General features: G+C 48.8%; 1 protein-coding gene across 1 annotated transcript in view; it reads right to left on the reverse strand.

The window, feature by feature from the left end:
- LOC121844299 (FERM and PDZ domain-containing protein 1-like) overlaps nt 1–6,738 on the reverse strand; it is an 89,028-nt gene extending 82,290 nt beyond the window's left edge. The window contains 1 exon segment of the mRNA XM_042314232.1: nt 6,655–6,738. The gene's annotated coding sequence lies outside the window, so the exon portion shown is untranslated.
- Nucleotides 6,739–8,528: the final 1,790 nt, after the last annotated feature.

Raw genomic sequence — 8,528 nt, forward strand, 5'->3', positions numbered from 1 at the left:
GTTTGTTGTTATTACGGGTCTTGTGTGTTGTTATTACAGGTCTCGTCCCGTGTGTTGTTTTTACGGGTCTCGTCCCGTGTGTCGTTATTACGGGTCTCGTCCCGTGTGTTGTTGTTACGGGTCTCGTGTGTTGTTATTACGGGTCTCGTCCCGTGTGTTGTTATTACGGGTCTCGTCCCGTGTGTCGTTATTACAGGTCTCGTCCCGTGTGTTGTTTTACGGGTCTCGTCCCGTGTGTTGTTGTTACGGGTCTCGTGTGTTGTTATTACGGGTCCCGTCCCGTGTGTTGTTATTACGGGTCTCGTCCCGTGTGTTGTTATTACGGGTCTCGTCCCGTGTGTTGTTATTACGGGTCTCGTCCCGTGTGTTGTTATCACGGGTCTCGTCCCGTGTGTCGTTATTACGGGGTCCCGTGTTGTTATTACGGGTCTCGTCCCGTGTGTCGTTATTACGGGTCTCGTCCCGTGTGTCGTTCTTACGGGTCTCATCCCGTGTGTCGTTATTACGGGTCTCATCCCGTGTGTTGTTATTACGGGTCTCGTCCCGTGTGTCGTTATTACGGGTCTCGTCCCCGTGTGTCGTTATTACGGGTCTCGTCTCGTGTGTCGTTATTACGGGTCTCGTCCCGTGTGTTGTTATTACGGGTCCCGTGTGTTGTAATTACGGGTCGGGTCCCGTGTGTTGTTACGGGTTACGGGTCTCGTCCCGTGTGTTGTTATTACGGGTCTCGTCCCGTGTGTTGTTATTACGGGTCTTGTCCCGTGTGTTGTTATTACGGGTCTTGTCCCGTGTGTCGTTATTACGGGTCTCGTCCCGTGTGTTGTTATTACGGGTCCCGTGTGTTGTTATTACGGTTCTCGTCCCGTGTGTTGTTATTACGGGGGTCTCGTCCCGTGTGTCGTTATTACGGGTCTCGTCCCGTGTGTTGTTGTTACGGGTCTCATCCCGTGTGTTGTTATTACGGGTCTCGCCCCGTGTGTTGTTATTACGGGTCTCATCCCGTGTGTTGTTATTACGGGTCCCGTGTGTTGTTATTACGGGTCTCGTCCCGTGTGTTGTTGTTACGGGTCTCATCCCGTGTGTTGTTATTTCGGGTCTCGTCCCGTGTGTTGTTGTTACGGGTCTCGTCCCATGTGTTGTTATTACGGGTCTCGCCCCGTGTGTCGTTATTACGGGTCCCGTGTGTCGTTATTACGGGTCTCGTCCCGTGTGTCGTTATTACGGGTCTCGCCCCGTGTGTCGTTATTACGGGTCTCGTCCCGTGTGTGTTATTACGGGTCTCATCCCGTGTGTCGTTATTACGGGTCTCGTCCCGTGTGTCGTTATTACGGGTCTCATCCCGTGTGTCGTTATTACGGGTCTCGTCCCGTGTGTCGTTATTACGGGTCTCGTCCCGTGTGTCGTTATTATGGGTCTCGGCCCCATGTGTTGTTATTACAGGTCCCGTGTGTTGTTATTACGGGTCCGTCCCGTGTGTTGTTATTACGGGTCTTGTCCCGTGTGTTGTTATTACGGGTCTCGTCCCGTGTGTCGTTATTACGGGTCTCGTCCCGTGTGTCGTTATTACGGGTCTCGCCCCGTTTGTTGTTGTTACGGGTCTTGTGTGTTGTTATTACAGGTCTCGTCCCGTGTGTTGTTTTTACGGGTCTCGTCCCGTGTGTCGTTATTACGGGTCTCGTCCCGTGTGTTGTTGTTACGGGTCTCGTGTGTTGTTATTACGGGTCTCGTCCCGTGTGTGTTATTACGGGTCTCGTCCCGTGTGTCGTTATTACAGGTCTCGTCCCGTGTGTTGTTTTACGGGTCTCGCCCCGTGTGTTGTTATTACGGGTCTCGTCCCGTGTGTTGTTGTTACGGGTCGTGTGTTGTTATTACGGGTCCCGTCCCGTATGTTGTTATTACGGGTCTCGTCCCGTGTGTTGTTATTTTGGGTCTCGTCCGTGTGTCGTTGTTATTGGTCTCGTCCCGTGTGTCGTTATTACTGGTCTCATCCCGTGTGTCGTTATTACGGGTCTCATCCCGTGTGTCGTTATTACGGGTCTCGCCCCGTGTGTCGTTATTACGGGTCTCGTCCCCGTGTGTTGTTATTACGGGTCCCGTGTGTCATTGTTACCGGTCTCGCCCCGTGTGTCGTTATTACGGGTCTCGTCCCGTGTGTCGTTATTACGGGTCCCGTGTGTCATTGTTACCGGTCTCGCCCCGTGTGTCGTTATTACGGGTCTCGTCCCGTGTGTCGTTATTACGGGTCCCGTGTGTCGTTATTACGGGTCTCGTCCCGTGTGTGTCGTTATTACGGGTCCCGTGTTTCGTTATTACGGGTCTCGTCCCGTGTGTTTACTAGAGGTTTAACTTCACTCTTTTGTTTGGATTATACATCCCTGTGTTGTTGTATTTGCGTGTCACGTTCGTTGAATGGAGGAGACCAAGGCGCAGCGTGATTAGAATACATACTTTTTAATGAAGACGAAGAACACTTAACAAACCGAACGTGACCCTATAAAATACTAGTGCAGACACAGGCAACTAGACATAGACAATAACCCACCAAATACCCAAAGAAGATGGCTGCCTAAATATGGTTCCCAATCAGAGACAACGATAAACAACTGCCTCTAATTGAGAACCAATCTAGGCAACCATAGACCTACATAAACACCTAGATGGTACACAACCCCATAAACCTACAAAACCCCTAGACGCTACTAAAACACATACATCACCCATGTCACACCCTGACCTAACCAAAACAATAAAGAAAACAAAGAATAGTAAGGTCAGGACGTGACAATGAGTTTGTGTTGGGCTTCTTCCAATGAAAAAAAACACACACACACACACACACACAGAAACTAAACACACACACAGAAAGTAAACACACACAGAAAGTAAACACACACAGAAACTAAACACACACACCGAAAGTAACAACTAACTAACAACCTGCCTCACAATAGCAGACCACGTGTAACCATGCCAGCCCAGGACCTCCACATCCGGCTTCTTCCTCTCTGGGATCGTTTGAGACCAGCCACCCGGACAAAGAATAAAACTATGGGTTTGCACAAACAAAGAACCAACTTCAGTGGGCAAATGATCCCCTTCGATGGCCACTGGCACGCTGGAGAAGTGTGAAACCCGGTTTCAACTGTTCCAGGCAGATGGCAGACGCCTGTATGGTCTTGTGTGGTTGAGCGGTTTGCACTAATATATAGAGTTCCCCGTGGTGGCGGTGGGGTTATGGTATGGTCAGGCATAAACTACAGACAATGAATACAATTACATTTTATCGATGGCAATTTGAATGCACAGAGACACCATGACAACATCCTGAGGCCCATCGTCGTGCCAGTCATCCGCCGCCATCACCTCATGTTGCAGCATGATTACGCACGGACCCATGTCGTAAGGATCTGTACACAATACCTGGAAGCTGAAAACGTCCCAGTTCTTCCATGGGCTGCATACTCACCAGACATGTCACCCATTGAGCATGTTTGGGATGCTCTGGACCGCCGTGTACGACAGTGTGTTTCAGTTCCAGCCAATATCCAGGGACTTCACACAGCCATTGAAGAGGAGTGGGACAGCATTCCACAGGCTACAACCAACAGCCTGATTAACTCTATGTGAAGGAGATGTGTTGTGCTGCCTGAGGCAAATGGTGGTCACACCAGATGCTGACTGGTTTTCTGATCCACGCCCCTACTTGGTGCATCGGTACCACTTTCCGTGCGGTAGCAGAGACAGCAGTCTATAACTTGGGTGGCTGGAGTCTTTGACCATGTTTAGGGCTTTCCACTGACACCACCTGGTACAGAGGTCCTGGACGGCAGGGAGCCTGGCCCCAGTGATGTACTGGGCTTTCCACTGACACCACCTGGTACAGAGATCCTGGACGGCAGGGAGCTTGGCCCCAGTGATGTACTGGGCTTTCCACTGACACCACCTGGTACAGAGGTCCTGGACGGCAGGGAGCTTGGCCCCAGTGATGTACTGGGCTTTCCACTGACACCACCTGGTACAGAGGTCCTGGACGGCAGGGAGCTTGGTCCCAGTGATGTACTGGGCTTTCCACTGACACCACCTGGTACAGAGGTCCTGGACGGCAGGGAGCTTGGCCCCAGTGATGTACTGGGCTTTCCACTGACACCACCTGGTACAGAGGTCCTGGACGGCAGGGAGCTTGGTCCCAGTGATGTGCTGGGCTTTCCACTGACACCGCTGGTACAGAGGACCTGGACGTCAAGGAGCTTGGCCCCAGTGATGTACAGGGCCGTACGCACTACCCTCTGTAGGGCCTTGCACTCCGAATGATAAGCAGTTGCCGTACTTCAGGCGGTGATGCAGCCAATCAAAATGCTCTCAATGGTGCAGCTGTAGAACTTTGAGGATCTTAGGACCATGTCAAATGTTTTCAGCCTCCTGAGGGTGGAGAGGTGGTGTCGTGCCCTCTTCATGACTGTGTTGGTGTGTGAGGACCATGTCAAATCTTTTCAGCCTCCTGAGGGGGAGAGGTGGTGTCGTGCCCTCTTCATGACTGTGTTGGTGTGTGAGGACCATGTCAAATCTTTTCAGCCTCCTGAGGGGGAGAGGTGGTGTCGTGCCCTCTTCATGACTGTGTTGGTGTGTGAGGACCATGTCAAATCTTTTCAGCCTCCTGAGGGGGAGAGGTGGTGTCGTGCCCTCTTCATGACTGTGTTGGTGTGTGAGGACCATGTCAAATCTTTTCAGCCTCCTGAGGGGGAGAGGTGGTGTCGTGCCCTCTTCATGACTGTGTTGGTGTGTGAGGACCATGTCAAATCTTTTCAGCCTCCTGAGGGGGAGAGGTGGTGTCGGGCCCTCTTCATGACTGTGTTGGTGTGTGAGGACCATGTCAAATCTTTTCAGCCTCCTGAGGGGGGAGAGGTGGTGTCGTGCCCTCTTCATGACTGTGTTGGTGTGTGAGGACCATGTCAAATCTTTAGTGATGTGTAGGCCAGGAACTTGAAGGTCTCCACTAAAAGCCCTGTTGTGTGTGTGCGTGTGTATATGTATATATATATATATATTCTACAGCCCTGCTGTAGGGATGGCTGGGAAATGTGATTTCCCACTAAAAGCCACAATAAACTATCAGTCATGAATTGTTAAATATTTTTTTATAGAAACATACTGAGTCACTGGTTACCTCCCAAATGGCACCCTATATAGGGCACTACTTCTGAACAGGATTCATAGAGCTGTGGTCAGATATAGGGCACTAAGTAGTGAATAGTGTGCCATGTTTTTTTTTTTTACTACACCTCTGGTCTGTTCTGTCGCTAACCAAAAGACTACACACACAGACACACACAAACACACATACACTGAAACAGACAGACAGGCAGGCAGACTTCACATAGACAAAGATGTATAGTCACGTGATTTTCGGGAGCGACAACTTCTAAAAATTGGATTCGGCGACGCCTTCCTGAATTGTTGCAGCGGGGCAGGAGTAGTCTGTTGACTAGCGAGGCAGGAGTAGTCTGTTGACTAGCGAGGCAGGAGTAGTCTGTTGACTAGCGAGGCAGGAGTAGTCTGTTGACTAGCGAGGCAGGAGTAGTCTGTTGACTAGCGAGGCAGGAGTAGTCTGTTGACTAGCGAGGCAGGAGTAGTCTGTTGACTAGCGAGGCAGGAGTAGTCTGTTGACTAGCGAGGCAGGAGTAGTCTGTTGACTAGCGAGGCAGGAGTAGTCTGTTGACTAGCGAGGCACGACGGAAAAAACATTGTAGCTTTGTTTTTTTGTATCCTGTAGTTAGGCTGTACACTGAGTGTACAAAACATTAAGAACGCAAGCTCTTTCCATGACTTAGACTGACCAGGTGAATCCAGGTGAAAGCTATGATCCCTTATTGATGTCACTTCCACTTTAAGAGATAGATGAAGGGGAGGAGACGGGTTAAAGAAGGTTTTGTAAACCTTGAGACATGGATTATGTATGTAGGCATTCAGAGAGTGAATGGGCAAGACATGAAATGTAAGTGACATTGAACAGGGTATGGTAGTAGGTGCCAGGCACACCGGTTTGTTTCAAGACCTGCAACACTGCTGGGTTTTTCACACTCAACTGTTTCCCGTGTGTTCCAGAATGTACCACGCAAAGGACATCCAGTCAACTTGACACAGCTGTGGGAAGCATCGTAGTCAACATGGGCCAGCATCCCTGTGGAACGCTTTCGAGTCCATGCCCGGACGAATTTAGGCTGTTCTGAGGCTAGCCTGGCCTACTGGTGTGACAACTGGATAATGTCTTTATTTATTCGTTTGCAAACTTAAAAGAAACGCGTTTGGGACATGGAAATGGGCTAGCAGACCAGTCATTTCGTGTTTATTATATGACCCAGCCCTGAATGACTATTTTGTCGTCACACTGACTGAATACGTTTCACGGTATGTTGGGCTGTAAAATAATATGCACACTAGGCTACTTTTAGAGCCTAATATTCTAAACTAATGTCTGTCCCTCGACTGATCAGTCCGTGGTTCATTCCGACCTCTCTTACCGGTTACCGTTAACCCCTGTCTAATCCAGTGTTTTGCGCTCAGGGCGGGCCATCCCGACTCCCAACCGTCTTTGACAACACGGAATTTCCATTTCCACCACAAACCGAAACAGGGTAAAGAAAAATAAACACTCACCTCCGACATGGGAAAGAGGCGTTCTTAGATCTCTAATCCATTCCGTTAATCCAGATACACCGACACGCGCAAGGTTTTCCAGTTCAAATGTGAGGCAGCTCCGGTGGAGTCTAGTCCCAAGGCAGGTGCGTGCACGGGAAAAGCACGACATTAATCTTCACTCACTCAACAAGGCTTACCTCCCTCCCTCCCTCTTTCTCTCTCTCTCTCTTTGTCTGTCTCTGTCTCTCTGTCTTTCTCTCACACACACAATAACAAACAAACAGAAAGAGAAAAGATAAGACATCAATGTAGTTATTTAGCCTCCAAATAGACTGTGCTCTAGTGTTGTCAGTGTGTGTGGTGATTGATGGTGATGGGTGGGTGTGCTGTGAATGTAAATGCAGAGCCAACTACTCCATGTCTGGTCAGGGTCCAGCAGTGAGATACAGTCACCCACCAACCCTGGAGAGATACAGTCACCCACCAACCCTGGAGAGATACAGTCACCCACCAACCCTGGAGAGATACAGTCACCCACCAACCCTGGAGAAATACAGTCACCCACCAACCCTGGAGAGATACAGTCACCCACCAACCCTGGAGAGATACAGTCACCCACCAACCCTGGAGAGATACAGTCACCCACCAACCCTGGAGAGATACAGTCACCCACCAACCCTGGAGAAATACAGTCACCCACCAACCCTGTAGAGATACAGTCACCCACCAACCCTGGAGAAATACAGTCACCCACCAACCCTGGAGAAATACAGTCACCCACCAACCCTGGAGAGATACAGTCACCCACCAACCCTGGAGAGATACAGTCACCCACCAACCCTGGAGAGATACAGTCACCCACCAACCCTGGAGAGATACAGTCACCCACCAACCCTGTAGAGATACAGTCACCCTCCAACCCTGGAGAGATACAGTCACCCTCCAACCCTGGAGACATACAGTCACCCACCAACCCTGTAGAGATACAGTATGGAAACTAATTTTATAACCTATGCCTACTACAACAATCCAATGCTTTTACACGTTATGGGGTGTAGTGAACGAGTGCACACTTCAGGAAGCAGGAAAGACATTTGGGACACGGACCCAGGCCCGAGGATCTCCAAACTGACATTTGTCAAAGGGAGCCAACACATTCTGTGGTGCTCTATTCTGGAATATTAACTGGCGTTTGTCGCCCCCTGGTGGAAAGAACGTAATTTAATCGTTCTCTCTATATTTCTGTGCATTTTGTACCTCGCAGCACACCGTACAAATATTCAAAGTTAAACGCTTATATTACCATTCTTTAGCAGCAGGATAATATGTTGGCAGCACAACAGCATATTATTTTTTTCGAAATAAAAATATGAATAATAAAAAAATATATATATAGATATATATTTTATTCTAATTAAGAGTCCCCCTGAAAGGACAAGCTCGAATTTGAGAATATCTATTATTGTAGCACTGTAGTTCAATACAACTGTTTTTCACAGCATTGCACCACTTTGAAACAAATACATGGATCATTTGACATATTTTAATATTGTATTATTTATACCAGCATTTGTTTTGAAAGTTTCAGAACTAAATACTGGTATGTTGAAACCTGTTGTGTAGGTCAGTGGTGTCATGGTGCCTGGAGAAGTGGGTATACAGTACTCTAATTTAGCAAAACATTTTCCAAATGGCCCAGAGAAGGAAAGGCACCCTGTGTGAAAATATGAGAAACAGTGATACACTCTGAATGGACTAAAATGATTAATCCCATATTGGTCTTTCATAGTCAGACCAACCCAAGCTGTACTGTTCAGTAGGATAATAGTAGACCAACCCAAGCTGTACTGTTCAGTAGGATAATAGTAGACCAACCCAAGACCAACCCAAGC

Source organism: Oncorhynchus tshawytscha, unplaced genomic scaffold, assembly GCF_018296145.1.
Source record: "Oncorhynchus tshawytscha isolate Ot180627B unplaced genomic scaffold, Otsh_v2.0 Un_contig_397_pilon_pilon, whole genome shotgun sequence".
In the NCBI taxonomy this organism is placed as follows: Eukaryota; Metazoa; Chordata; class Actinopteri; order Salmoniformes; family Salmonidae; genus Oncorhynchus; species Oncorhynchus tshawytscha.